Source organism: Melozone crissalis, unplaced genomic scaffold, assembly GCF_028551555.1.
Source record: "Melozone crissalis strain CALT ecotype California unplaced genomic scaffold, PUWL_Pcris_2 ptg000004l_1, whole genome shotgun sequence".
Taxonomy (NCBI): Eukaryota; Metazoa; Chordata; class Aves; order Passeriformes; family Passerellidae; genus Melozone; species Melozone crissalis.
Genome location: NW_026535782.1, coordinates 33,583,834 through 33,599,276, shown reverse-complemented (window position 1 = coordinate 33,599,276; position 15,443 = coordinate 33,583,834). Strand labels below are relative to the sequence as shown.

The window sequence follows — 15,443 nt, the reverse complement described above, 5'->3', positions numbered from 1 at the left end:
ACAAAGTACATTAAAGTGGTTTCTAAAACAAAGAATCAAAGTGGAATGGAATGCAAAATGACAATTGCTTTTACTGTAAACAATCTTCATTCTACTTCTGCATTAATCGGCGATGAAGTGCAACCAAGAAAATCTTAGAGAGCAGGTTCTTAGGGAAATGATTGTCATGGGATGGGTTTCTGAGCTTTGCTAGAATATCATTTAGCTTTATACACTTCTCTTAATGGTAATTCAATTTTGCTTTTTTTGGAAATAAATCTCAATTATGAAGCTTATGCAGTGCTTGTATAGCACTCAGAAAACCTCCGTGTAACAAGAACAATCAAAGACGTATTCTATAAGAGGAGAAAGAGGATAAAACAGAAAACAAAAATCTGTCATAAATTGGCTGCATACAGAATAAATGGTGATAAAGCTGAATCCTTTATCCTTACTGTTTGAACTGGGACAAAATACAATTTCATCCAGCTACAGAAAATCATTGGCACTGTATCAAGTAAATTGCTACCAACATAAATTGCTAAAGAGAGCATCATTATTCAATTAAAAATGTACAATATAACTTTTTAAAACTGATGAGCAGTGTAGGTGTTTTCTTATCCTGTTTTATATACAAAAGCCATAAAAAGGAATTAGTGTCTTATATTTAAAAACACAGTAAAACTAGTGAATATTTTTTTTTTTAATCTGATATGTTACTATGCAGTAGTAATTCAGTGAAAGAGGATACTAGTGTATCCCCTGCCCTCCATCCCCATCTTTTTCTGGCTACATATACAGTAAAATCATAGGAATGTGTGTTGTACATGGGGAGATGAGTTGCCTAGCAACAACATCCGTGTCATTTTCCCTTCGGTATGTAGTATGCATTTGTATCTAGAATGCTATTTATCTTCATTAGACCTAAGCAATTCAGGTTGTCAAGTCTCTGGTGACCATTAGGTATCTGACAACCATATATTTTGGGGTCAATCAGATGCACTTACAAGCAAAATGAAACCAGCATAAATCCTCTATCCTGTATTTGCAAATTATGGCATCATTAACATTGGAGTATTGCCTCCCACTTCATTGGTCCCTATTCTTATTGGTATCCATTTAGTAAGCTGAGAGAACAGAAAATGAAGACCAAACCTTTATTATCAATTTTTTTTATAACAGTCACATTGTCCTGACTGTGACTGTCTTATCATAGCACCCTCTCTTACATTTCAGAAAAAAATCTTAAGATCCTTTTTTTCATTGTATCACCCAGTAAGTCTGATAAACTCATTAAAGTCACTAAATGCAGCTCTAGAACACTATGTACACAATTTCACTTATTTGAAAAAGAAGCCAATTAACAATACAAAAACCCCACAACTTCCCCCCCACCCTCAAAAAAGACCCAAACTGAACAGCCACACACCAAAACACCTGAAGACTTCAAAATCCATAAAACAAAACCAACACCCTATACATGTCTCTATATGTCTATACTGAAACATATGTACATATACCAAGATATCTATGGATATGTGTACATGCACATACATATCTGCATATCTGCATAAAGCCCATTGACATTTCTGCCTCAAAACTGTGCTGCAGCTGCAGTACAGATATTAGCAACTATGCCACAGTCAGCTTAAAACAATTTATTCCTCTCCAGAAAAAACTCCAAACCATTGGTAAGGCTTCTGAGGTGACGTAGAGCACAGTAACTCTCGTATTTTTAAGATTTAATAAAATCCTTACATAAATGCTTATATTGTGAGGTGTTTCTTCTGCTTTCACCACTTATATCTACCTTACAAAACCTTAGTGCGTCAGATTCTTAAGAAGCAGTGCTTCTGACTAGGGCATATGTCAAAGGATATAGAGTAATATTAAGACTTAGACCTTCTTGGATAGGGAGGGAAAAAATGGTTTATTCTAATTTAACCTGACTCTTTTATCCCAATTGAATATAATTCTGACAAAAGAGAAAAACTGAATAAAAATTTCAATGCTAACCATTTAAATTCTACTGGCATATGTGTGAAAATTAGTAATTTTTCCTTATCTCTTCGAAGTGTAATGTGAAGTGTCACAACAGGTGAAATGGAAACTGTAAGTTCCATTCTTTGAAATAACCTCATCTTACTTATAAATACTATGCTTATTGAACTTATTGAGCAACATGGCTGTGTGTTATATATACATACATACACACACACACAGAGATATTTAAATTATTCTCGTATTTAGGCAAATGGAAATTTAATTATAGGATTTCCTTTATTCTAGTGATTCACATTTTCTGTCATGACTATCAAGAATCATTATGCTGATGTGGTAATACAGCACTCAGACCAAATGCTGAACTTTTATTATTACTACCCAGTTGGTATCTTAGACAAGCAATTGATGAATTTTATTAACAATGCCAGGATTGTGGAAGGATTAGCCAAATGGATTGTTACTGCATCTTTCATTGCTGTGATTGTTTTTTCATGGATTATTTGGGAAAAAAGATCAGAGTATTCTTCCAAATCCAAAAAACGAAAACTTAAGAAAAACCCCAACAACCCAACAAACAAACAGAAGCTAATCAGATTACATAGTGACTGTTGTTCTTAAGAAGATTATGACTCAAATTCCTGATTGAATATGCAAATAGAATATGGAATTTTGGTTCTATAACTTTATATTTTCCTGAATATGAAGAGACCATTTCTTGGCATTAAAACTGATAGTTTTTAGAAGTTCCTTGGTATTGACCTGTGACAGGGCAAGGAAAGCTTTAACAAATACACGTCTTGTAGTATGAAAATGTCAAATCTGAGTTTTGCATTACTATGACTCCTAACTTTGATTTGAAAGCATATTCAAGTTTCAAAGCAGAGAGAGGTTTGCAGTTTTCATTTGGAAATGGAATTATAGAAAATTTAAAGAGGTATATAAAAAAATCTATGCTATTTATAATAAACAGTGTGCAACACAATTTAGAAAGCTAGAGTAGTTGATCAAGTAATGGCTGGCATAATTTTAGTAGGGAAATAAGTAATATTAACAAAACAGCACATTAATTTTATCTTGATGTCTCTTTAGTTCACAATTTTGTCAAAATTTTAGGCAATAACTCTGAATCATATCTATGACTATTGACTGCAGTACTGCTGAATATAGTGCACTCAGTGACTTGAGTAACATGTCTTATTGATAAGAATATTTAATTGTGCATGCTCAGGAATATTTGTACACATAAGAGTGATCAGAGCGTTTCCTTAGTTTTATTCCTTTGCCTCAAAAATAATAAATGAAAACCAATTTTTTTCTTAAACTTTATGGGTTTTTTTTTTTTCTTAAGCTCCAATTCTGTAGGAACACTTGTGTTCTCAACCATGTGTGACTATGACATCTGATCCATGAGACACTGAGTGCAATATCCTTGACTGTATGGACATATCTAGAAACATCTTAAATGCTTGCCTGATGTGAAATCCATAGGTTATTACTGATAAAATAAAAAACTTCTCTGGATGTCCTATGTCCAGCTCAACATGAATATCTGTAATAATTTAAGGTCCTTAGAACAGTATCGAAAATATTACATTTGACTCTATCAATTTTTTGTTAACAAATATTTTATAATCTTTTGGTGTTCATAAATTTTTAATGTTAAGGAGGAAAATATTATTTATTATATTTTTTCAGCTAAGGAATTTGAGAAGAAAAACTCTACAGTTAGCTGCAGGATTTAGGATTATTTCTGACTTTCACTTCACATGAGCTAAGTGAATATAGGTTGGCTGCCATTCTTATTCTGCAACAAGTAAGATGTACCCATGGTATCCTACTTTTTTATATGTGGGGTGCCATAGAAAGAGAATTTCAGTATGCTATGCAGATGGATGTTGTGTTTGATTAACAGAGGTCTGATGGAATGAATAAAACCAAGATTGGAAGAAATAACAGAAAGAATCCAGATGTATAAATATCCTTTCCTTCTCCTAGACCTAGAAATGAGTGAACATGGTTAGCTGAACTATCATTCTTATGGCAGCTGTTGATGTTAAAAAGAAGTAAAACAAAGCAAGCCCTGGAGCTCTTCCTAAGCAAAGATATGAAACTGGGGCATTTGAACAAGAGAAATCATTCTGCAATAACTTAAGATATGAATTTCAGAATGCCTTACTCAGGGACATTTTGCAATTCCTAATACAAAATTACTTTCATGTCAGCTATACAGTTATACAGTGTTTCAGTGATTTTACTTTTTTTTTACTATCGTTCATCATGTTGCTTCTACAGTGTTATAGCATAAAGACACTTCAGGTTTTTTCTTTCAAACAGAGTAATTAAAAGCATTGCTTCAAGACTGATTTGTCAAATCAATGAGGGAAATGGTTTTCCTGTAAAATCAGTACAGTAAAAAAGACAGCATTAACAAAACAGACAATAGTCTACTGAAAGGTAACTAAATCAAAGTACCTCTTCTGCAAAGTGTATTTTGTTGCATTAATTCATGGATTATATGTGGTATTCTCTAAACATCTTTCCTGTTGGAAAGAAAAAAAATGAAGTGTAAGGCAATTTGAGAAAGTATTAGATAAAAGCATTTCAAAAAGTGAAGGAAATTTCAAGCAGAAGTCTTGGATTCAGAAAGGCAATACAAAGTCTGGATGAGATAAGGTAAAGAAGGGGTTCATTAAGTGAGCCTATGGTTGACACATGTGGAGGGAAAAAGGCACAAAGGAGCTCTAGGCAGAAAACTGAAATTGTTAAGTCTGCTCCTTAGGCATCCAGAAGGAATTAGCTCATTAATGGGATATAAGAAAGCATCTACAGAAATAGAGAAAAATGGTGCTTTCTTTGTTTTTCAAGTAAGTTAGCCAATGATAAATGTCAGTGTTTGCATAACAGATTGAAAGCCTAACAGACTATATGTCTGTTGGGTATGAGTACTGAGCAAGCAATAATGGACTTTGGAGAGGTAGTAAAATGAGAGCAATAAGTGGGTGGATGATCACGGGGTCATTAGTTGTTCGTGAAGAGACAGAAGCAACTGTCTCCTCTGCTGAACAAAAAATTATTTTCTTTTTGTGGCTTTGTGTTGATCATTTTTGTAATAGGTGGAAGTCAAAAGGGCAGACGGGTAATCTTGAATTCAGTAAAAAAGACTGTAAAATAGTTATAGGTGAAAGCATCTGCTTCATTGAGGTTGTCTGATAACCATGGGCTTTTTCAATGCAAAAGGGAGTAATAAGTAAATAGGGCAGTGTTAAATGAGAACACAGGGAGACGTAAACATTTTAGACAGCAGGGGATAACTGAAATAATGGCAGAGTCCAAAAGTCCACAGTTATTTAGCGGTAGATCTTTACCAAATCCCAGGCAGAGCTCTAGAGAAGGCCATGTGGTTTTTAACCCTCACCATCTAAGCCTGTTAAAACCTGGGGGCTGCCAGCTCTGTGTCTCCGAGAGTCTGGTCACCTGAATTTTTCTATCACTTGCCATCTTCCACCCTGAGAATTGTTTTCAGCAATTGGAAGACTTTCCAAAGTTGTTGCTATGTGCCATTTCTCTAAGATATATGCAATAATTCTATGCCATATTGTAATAATGACCTACACTGGGTTTTTTAGAAGTGATTGAATAATAAATCTCTCAGGAGGCTAGAAGTATGCAAACTTTAGCCTTATGCTTGACAGTACTCTTGATGCAGTTGTTAATGAATCAATAAAGCACAGTCTCATGTGTCTTAATTCCAATTAAAATGTTGGAACTATGTGAGATGAAGCTGATGTCTAGAGAGATAATTATATTTAATCATCTGTGTCTACGTGCATAAATACATCCACATCATTTTAGTTGGTTGTGTGAGATGCGCTATTTTCTCTTCATGTCCAGTAAACTTTGAGATTTAAGAATTTCTTCCATTCCATCTGGGATTTGAATGCAGAATACAAAAAGCTTCTTATACAGGAATAAACTAACAAAATGAGTCTGTAAGTAATTTAGAATATTAACGGTTTATAAGAAAATGTGCCAGTGATGTACAGAAATACTGCCGTCATCTCTGAATTACCTGCACATATTGTTGTTAATACCTGTAATTCTTGTTTCGATAATTTTTGAGGATTTTGAAAAATTGTCTGTAATATAGACAAATCTGTATATTCCATCAGCATGGCTGAAACCCTACAAGTATGTTTGACTAGGATTGGATGTTCATAAATCTTTTTTGTATACACTAATATTGCAGAATAAATTTGATGAGTGGGAAAAGATTTTTGATGTTTCTGAAAAGTACAGGCAATTCAATACGAAAATGTTAAATTTTCTCAATTTTCAGGTGTATAAAGGAAGCTATATTCCATTTTAGGTTTCAAAAGTTGGACATTAGGGAACTGTATGCTCTGTTAGAAAGCAGGTGTTCTTTGTAGGCAGGCAATAATCTTGCTCTGAAGAGAAGTAGCCTCCTTTTCAAAACAGTTTGAAGATAGACCAAATACTCTATCCTTGCTCTGTTGACTAATGAGAGTCTAGGAACCTAATATTCCCACAGGGTATGCCTGGAGTTAATTAATGAGAAACATTAAGCACAAGAGTCTGTCTAAAGTGGTAGTTAACCCCAGGCTGAAAAGCAGGCATTTCCTTAGGCAAAAGTCATTCTCAAAAAAGTGAATATCTCATAAAATTATTTCAAACTGTTCTGCAGTTGTTTTTCTTGAATTTCTGTGGCTAGTTCTGCTTCCATCTATCAATTTGCTGGCAGTTTTGGAGAAGAACAGAAAAAAGATTATATTTTTGTTTATTTATTTTTTATCTAAATATAACTAATGTGCTTTAAATATTAAAATAAATTTAACATGAAAAATCATTCCAAATATAAGGACAGATGTCTAGTCTATTAATAGAAAAAGTAAAATACTTAGAATCAGAATGTTTGTACTGTCTCTAAATAGATATATTTCAAGATGAACATTTTTTACTTAATTTACAATCTTTCTTGGTAGCTACACAAGTATTATTGTTATTGCCATTTTTCACTCCCCCTCCCTCATGCAACTGGCTAAAATTATTTGCTCAGTAGGATTTTTTAAATTATATCTTTTTTGGCGATTGGAAATCTGAACAGAAAAGATAGTACTGCAAATAGACAGGTAAAACATATACCTGCATATGATCCCTCTATTATAAAAATTCCCTGCATTTTTCAGCTAGGCAATAAAGAAAATTTTTTTTAAATTCAGAAAAATAATATTTTGTTTCGAATTTTACCATGGTATGGTAAAATTTTTCTAACATTTAAACTAGGAATATTGTTATTACTTAATTTAAGTAATACAAAAAGAGTTTTTCAAGAAGTAATTAACTGAAATTACAATTATAAGACTTTCTAAAGATTCTCAGAGATGCATCAGAAAGCACAGAGCACTACTATTGTTCCCTTCAGAGCACCAAGTTTTGCAAACGTGTTCCAAGTAAAAATAGATTTTTACACCTATTGGTGGTGAAGTAAGGCACCTGTGGATCCATCTTTGATCAATATTACATTTTTAAATTACATCAATTTTCTGTTAGACTTCACAACTAATAAAAGAGGAGATCATTAGAAATAATGAGGGATAATGGAGACAGTGATAAAAAGCCATCTTCTTTCTATTTCTGATTAGGAAATATATATCATTGTGCCTGATTCTGTTGTCTTCTAAAAATCATTTAGACAATCACCTGTGTATTATTTCACATGTTGAAAACATTTTTCATTGCAAAATATTTTTCAAATGTACGTAAAGTGGAATGCCGATTATTGTGTAATCCAATTCGAAAAAGCCACAATCTTTGCAACAAAATATACAGTGTGAACCAAATATCTGCACGTAACAAAGAAGAGCAAAATCCACACCTGAAGTGTAAAAAGTAGGTTTATTCCATCACTACACTGGCAGAATGGGGACACATGCACTGCTAAGTTAACTCAAACTTAGCAGGGGCCAAAAGTGCAAGCGCTCTGTCCAACCCCATGTTAAAAAAAAGGTCTGACACAAGCACAATCCTTCACATGGCTGTACTTTACAATCTCCAAATTTCTCATCTCTCTTCCTCCCTTACAAGGAGGGCCAAGTCTATGGGAAAAATGCTTTTAAGTCTCTAAGAGCATCCTGTTATCTGATTTGAGAGACTTCCATTTATTTTCAGCAGACAGAAAACAACCTAAAGCAAACACATATATGTGAAATTTTCTACACTGAGTATTTTTAGCTTCTCCCAGATGCAAGGATGGTATTTCAGCACAAAAAATTCTAAAACTAGCCTAATTTTCTTTCTTCTCACCAATTTTCCATTTTCAACAACTGTCTCCCCACATATACTTAACTATTGGGCAGAGGAGCAGAAGAGAAAGTTTTCAGAGAGAAACTGAAGTAAAGTAACCTCAAAAATTTAAATAGCCAATGTATGAATTTTCAAGATGTAATTTCTCTGATGGAACTATGGAATGGCATTCAAAAAGCCACACTGTCTTTATCATTTATAAGATTTCTCCTAATTTTTAATAAATATATATATATATCTGCTTGTGGGCCTGTTTTCTTGAGGTCAGAAAATTTCATTTACTGTCAAGGAGTGGTATGTCTGTACTTCCTTAGATAACTGCCTAAATGTTTTTCAGGGAAAAGAAAGTGTCTCACATTCAGCTAATTACATATTTTTCTGAAATTATATAAAGCATACAGAAGTGGGCCTTTTTCATACTGAATCACTAAACCCCCCCTGTCTGTAGTTCTATAAGTGCTAGGTTTATAGATCTGTGGTTCTGTTTTTTTTTTAAAAAAAGATCTGCTATTTTTTAAAATTACTATCCTGGTAGATGTCTTGCTCTGTTAACAGAAAGTGGAAAGAAAAGGTAGGGAAAGAGAAACAGTAATTTTTCCTAATATGTATGCTACTTATAATGCGAATTCATAAATAAATATGCTGCTGACATAAAACTGAATAGTAGCAAAAGAATAGGAAGAATAGGAAATATATTTCATTGTGTGGATAGTGGATAAGATTTTTTTTTTAAAGTTACTGCATTTTTTGGTCTCAATTTTGCAACATTCCTATCTGGTTAATCACTTCTTTAATATATTTGAGATAATCTATGTCCCTTTATATTCATCTCATTCTGAACTGAAATGATCTAGTTCTATGGTATCTGATAAGACATTAAGGTCTCCTGATTTTGAATATTCTTTGTTTGTGCTCTCCAAGATTCATGAGTTTGAGCCAGTATCTGTTGCTACTACTGGAACACAGCATGGAAGTTCCATGCTCTTAGAAGATGATCAGAGTCCCCAGTTTCTCTAGGGACAGCCCTACAACAGAAAAGCAGGGAAAAGTCATGTTGATGAGGATGTTTGTCTAGCACTTGTTCTAGCTTTCCCCACACTTATATTTGACAGAAGATCAATCCTTATTAGCATTTTGGTTTGGAGCAGTAATGCAATTCTGAAACAACCCTTCTGAACTTCCTCATTTATTGTGTTGGGTTGCGTCTGCCAAGTCAAAGCAAGATTACTTTCAGAGTAAAATTAACTGGAAAACTCACTCCAGCAGAACACTGGTTTTTCATGTAGTGCAGACCGGAGCATCTGAAATACTGGGATTGTGTGGCTTACATCAGTGTTTACAAAGCACTCACGTGAAAATAAAGCTTTCTAACCACTGAGAAACATCATCATATTTGAAATGCTCTATATGAAGCCAAAACTAATTTGTCAGTCACCAGCCCTCTGGTTTTACAGCCCATTCCTTTGCTGTCCACAGAGATTTTTTCTTGTCTTGATGTAATTTCTGTCCTTGCCTTTTCTTTGGCTACTGTATCTTGTTACTGAATCCCTTTACGGGGTTTTTTGTATTCTTTTTCATTGCTTCTTTCTTTGCCGGCTTCTCTCTGTTTGGCTTACCAAAGGTTCAAGTGTAGTTTTTCCTGTAGTTGTGAGAAAGTGTTTCATATGTGAGAAAAAGTGTCTCATATGAGTCCAGCCTGTGGGCTGATGTCCTGACCCAGCTCCAGCCTGAGTCCATCATTTGGAGAAAATTAAGTTGCTTCAGGGTTTTGTGAGACACTGGTTCCCCTCACCAGGTCAGATCCTCACCCTGTCCATGGAGCAGCCCCAGCGCCTGTGGGAGGGATGCCCTGTTCCTGGCTGGGCAAGCCAGGGTGCCAGAACCTGCCCTATTGCCTGCCACGTGTTCCCTCCTCTTCCCCCAGCCCAGAGGGAGATGCTGGCCTTGTGCAACCTCAGCGTGGATTGCACTTAGTCCTGGTGGTCAAATTAACTATAATGCCATGTAACACAATTTAGCTGTAGGGTCTTCTCTGCTTTGACCTGCTAATTCACTTGTAATCATCCCACTACTTGTGAAAATAGACACAGTATCAGAATTGTGTTTTAAACCTTTAGGGAGACCCTATCTAACCTCTCTTTTGCATAATATTAAATAAGATCACTGCATAATCATGAATGTTGGAGTGTGTTACTATGAGTTACAACTTCCTGTGAGGTCACTGATATTAATGAAACACTGGGGAGTTATTGATGGCTTTAATAAATTCTTATTATTAAAAATAGTCAAGAAAAAATATTTTTTAGTTATTTGATTGTTAAAGCATTGCATCAAAGAAAAGGATGCATTTTCTTACAGATAGTTCAAGAAAGAACTGTGATAAGTATAGTTAGCCTGATCACCCGCTTTGAGATCTTCAGAAGTAATTTCTCTTGCCATTTTAAGACTATCAGGTTTCTTGTAATTTGCTTAGTCTGACTAGACCAATCTATCTTTGAATGATGATTTTTGTAAAAATGACAGTATATTGTTCTGCTTTACGTCTTTTAAATTTTAACAATGAAATCAGGGGAGGAAGGCCTATATTTCTTGTATGAGAAATACTACTCTTTAGTCGTTCTTCTCAAACTTTTATTCAGATGTGTAAGAATAAAAAAGTGATGTGACAATAAGTTGACTTTATAACTTTATCTGAAGACAAAATATATTTCTCATAATGTAACGGCAGAATATAGTGCCTGAGAGAGAGTAAAAGTTATGCATTTTACCTCTTGGCTGCTTTTTGATTTGTTTTCTTGAAATAGCCTCATTTATTTTTTGAACTTTGAAATTGAGATGCTTTAAATTTATATTAGAATTCATGTAAGTGAGAAATCTAGTTATGCGTCTTCATACCCTCAAGACCTCTTTCTGAACTCTTTTAGCACTATCAAGAATTTACAAGATATAACAGTATGAAAGATAGAGAACAGTAACATTTCTTAATGTGCACAAATTTGTGCTGTTGTTCTTTTTCCCTGAGACACATCATCATAAAGCTTAAACTTCATCTGTTATCACAACCTTCTAGTATGCTTTTTGGTAAGATTCAGACCTTTGAAACCAAAATATCGGCAGCTCTTTAGTTGATTAAGTTTCACATCCTCTTGCAGATAGATACCTCGTGTATCATAACAAGAATGTTCACCAACATGCAGCCATGGATTATTAGTCTGTGAAGTTTAATTACCCTGACGTCCTTGGCATCTCCCATATTTATGCATGAAAAAAATTTAATCCAGCCCATTGGCTTTTTTTCCCCAAATAAAGTACTTCTTGCTACCATATTTTCCCAACAACACAGAATCTAGTTCAGTTCCTTTTTACCCTAGAACTTTATTTTCAGGGATATGCTTGTTCCAGTTTTAGCTTTTATCTATGTTTTCCAAATATAAAATTAGGTTTTTATTTTTGAGAAATAGATAAAATCTTATTCCTAGTTGAGGAATGAGGTCCTGTTAGGCAGAGAGTTATGTGACTTCCTGCAATACCTTAAATGCATCAAAATTAGATTTCATCTTGATTTATGTATTGTTATACATGTTTCTTACAATGCTTATCCAAAATTACTTTTTAAAAGCTAGCAGAAAATGGAAAATAATTGTGATAACAGGTCCTATTCATGTGTAAATATACCAAGCTGAATCTTTATGATTGATGGTATTGCCACAAATATAAATAAAGATTTGACAATTATAAAAAATTGTGGCTCCTCCAACAAATTGCCAGAGCTTATGTATTTTATGACTGTGTCATCTTTAATTTTTTCTAAAAATTGTACTAAAACATCTTCAAATAGGGTCAAGGTTTCACTACAAATAGTAGCTCTTCTTATAATTGACTCTTATTTTTTATTGCAGCGTATTATTGGACATGTTAAAAACACTGGAGAATTACCTCACTATATAATATAATTTGTTGTCACTTTAATGATGATTTATTCTTTAAGTCCTAATTTTGATCTAAATAATATTTCCTACATGAATTTTAAGTTTGAATTAATCCTTTTTTAGAGTATGCATTACAGTTAGCCATGCTTTCAGCATTAGTCATGAAAGCTTAATATTGTAAATAATTAGACTATGTTTGTTTTATTTTATTAAAATAAACACTTTCTGTCCTTGAAATTACACTGCTCTACAAACTGTAAATGCTTCTCTCTCGCATACGACCGCTCAAATAGAAATTAAGTTTAAGAGGTTTAGGTGTATTTTCCCTTCACTGGGACTGAGGAGGTTTACAGGCATTTCTTTTGTTATTTTTATAATTTTACCTTTTCTGTTGGTGGATATGTTAGAAGTTCATTGCATCACTAATATATCAGAAATTGTTATCTTCGAGATGGGAAGACCAGTTCTCCTTGCATTCATGCTGGAGGTAGTCAGGGGATCAGGTTCCCTGCCAGCCCTCCTCTCTGCTGCCTTTTCCTTCATGTTCTCTTTCCAAGACAACCCTTCTTGATTCTAATTTTTTTGCTTGCCATTGTTTCCATTGTGCTGATTACCTTTGAAAAAAAATGTCTTCTCTATTGTTTTCTTGTCTTCTGGTAACCCAAGATTTAAGGGGAAATATTCAAATTCTTGACTCAGTGATACTGTAGGCCATCTGCTCTCCGTTGACCACATAAAAGAGTGATTTAGGGCCTATTAGCTTAACCCACATAAGTATGTAGTGGTGCCCAAAGAAATCAGCTTCAGGCATCTCCAAAGCTGGTAATAGCACCTTCAGTGAGTGGAGTGAGTGTGCATAGACTGCACATCAGGAGACTGTGTGCCATTCTGAGCCATGGTAATGATGACAGGAAAAGGAGAGGAATAGTGCTCCCTTGCTTTTTGCACATCCTGTTGAATTTAGTTACATACATATGTTTCTACATACACAAACATAAAGGTAGATAGAAAAACAGAGGTTGAGCAATTCACAGATACAGAAATGCACGTAATATACAATATCTGCAGGAAAATATCCTGCTTTTATTAGTGTGAAATACTCCCAAAATATTTCTTGGCATAAAACTAGCGATCTCACTTATATAATGTAAGAAGGTGTGTTACGTGACACATATGGCAAAATAAAATCTTTTTAAGGGATTTATAAATTTCTGTATTATATGTACAAATGCTAACAAATATAAATATTTATAATTTTTCCTTCTTTAAACTCATTTTAGTCTACTCAGCATAAAATGTACACTGTGAAAATAGATTAATGAAACTCAAGGGCCAGCAAGGTACATCATGAATTTTTTAATTTTAGAATATTGAAATATCTGAAATACATTTCCTGGAATTTCAGAACATGTATACAATTGTGTTTTATTCAAGTATTTCATAGAAAGAATCAGCTCCAGAAAAAAAATTAAAGAGGTGAAATAATTATCATAAGATATTGCAGATGAGATAAATGCACTGAAAGCAACAAGCATTTGTTATAACTTTTACAACTAGATAGGCCTAATCAATCTGCATAGTGCCATTGCTGATTGTAAAGTCTAAGGCAACTAAATATTTGATAAGCATTTTTTCAGCAAATTCTAACAGTAATGGTCACTCTGCTGTTTTCCAAGAGTTTCATTTAGATTGTACAGATATTGAAGTATTACATATAAAATTAAGATAACATATTTTGCAGACAGTGCAGTAGAAACCAATTCTTGCTAATATATTTCAAGATAAATTAATTCAGTTTCTTTCTGCAAAATCAGCTATTTTTGCCTGACATAGTTTATGACAATATTTCAAACTTTAAAATAATTGTTAATATTTTTTTTATTATTATTATTATTATTATTATTATTATTATTATTATTATTATTATTAATATTATTATTACTGTGTTCTGAATGTAGACTAGATAAAGATGGAATAATGAAATATACTTCCTTAGATGGTCTCCTTAATACCAGTCATAACAATAGAGAACAACACAGATGTATGTTCAAAAAAAACATACATCATTTTTCATCCAAGCTTCCCAATTTAAACATCTCATCCAGACTAGAACACCTGTATGAAATCTATAAATGAAGATCAGAAGAATCTCAGGTCTCTAAATGTGATGTTATTTATCTCATCCAGCAGCATATTTTGTAGGTATCTATATGTGTGGGGATTAGTTGGAAAAATGAATCTTATAAAACCAGTTTAAAAATAAAGACTATTTATCTCTCTGAGGTCAGTCCATTCTTGTTTGAATAATGCATTTTATTATACAATCTGGAGAATGAAAGATGTTGGTATAACTACACCTATACTTAAAACCATTGGTGTTTGAGCCTAAGAATTTTTACTGGGTGAGTTACTTTCAAGTATGTTTTAATGTGATGTGTGCATATTAATAGGAACCAAGTACTGACAATGGACACTTTGGTCCATTGTCAAATTCATATCTGAATGAATGTACATACAAAAACTATTTCATTCTTGTTAAATTCCTTTATTCCTTGCACACACTGAATATGTGTATGTTTAAAAATTATTGTTTGATGGAATAGGAAGTTAAGATTCTGTTTTTTCTTTGTGGCTTTTTTAATCAGATAGTCAACCTGTTCCTTGACCTGATAAGCGTACAACTGGGCATTGTGACAGATAATTCAAATTCACCTCATTGCTACCACTGATGATAAGTAATTAAAGACATAGCAAACTTCTTAGCTTTAAACTCGACCACTATAACATTGCAAATTTTTTTAATAACAGAAATACACATTTTCAGGTTCTTATTTAATTAAGCATCTTGCTGAAGTAAATTAGTCTTCAGTAAAACACACATTTGTATACGAATTAAGTCATCTTGGTATAAGCAATACATTATTTTATTATATTTTAAATTAATAGTTTGCAACTGTCATGGGTTTTTTTCTAAAAAAGGACTACTTATTATTTATGCATGTTTGCAATTGTTCCCAACATAGGAGGCTTTCCAATATTTATGTTATAATGGATAATTTCATATTCCTTACTTGCATTAGGTTTCAGAGAGTATGTAAGAGTTCTAAATAATTTTTTAAGATTCTTAATGGTTTTTCAGAAGTAACGGTAACTAATTAGATATTTTTTTGAGATGTGAGCTTTCATCTCATTGTCTTGTGCTCAATTACC

The 15,443-nt window shown here is 33.4% G+C and overlaps 1 long non-coding RNA gene across 1 annotated transcript in view; it reads left to right on the top strand.

Annotated features, from left to right (window-relative positions):
• The window catches only part of LOC128939552 (uncharacterized), a 151,701-nt gene extending 136,769 nt beyond the window's left edge, over positions 1–14,932 (top strand). The window contains exon 3 of the long non-coding RNA XR_008483226.1: positions 14,879–14,932. This is a non-coding gene — a long non-coding RNA (uncharacterized LOC128939552). The remainder of the gene's footprint in view (positions 1–14,878) is intronic.
• Positions 14,933–15,443: the final 511 nt, after the last annotated feature.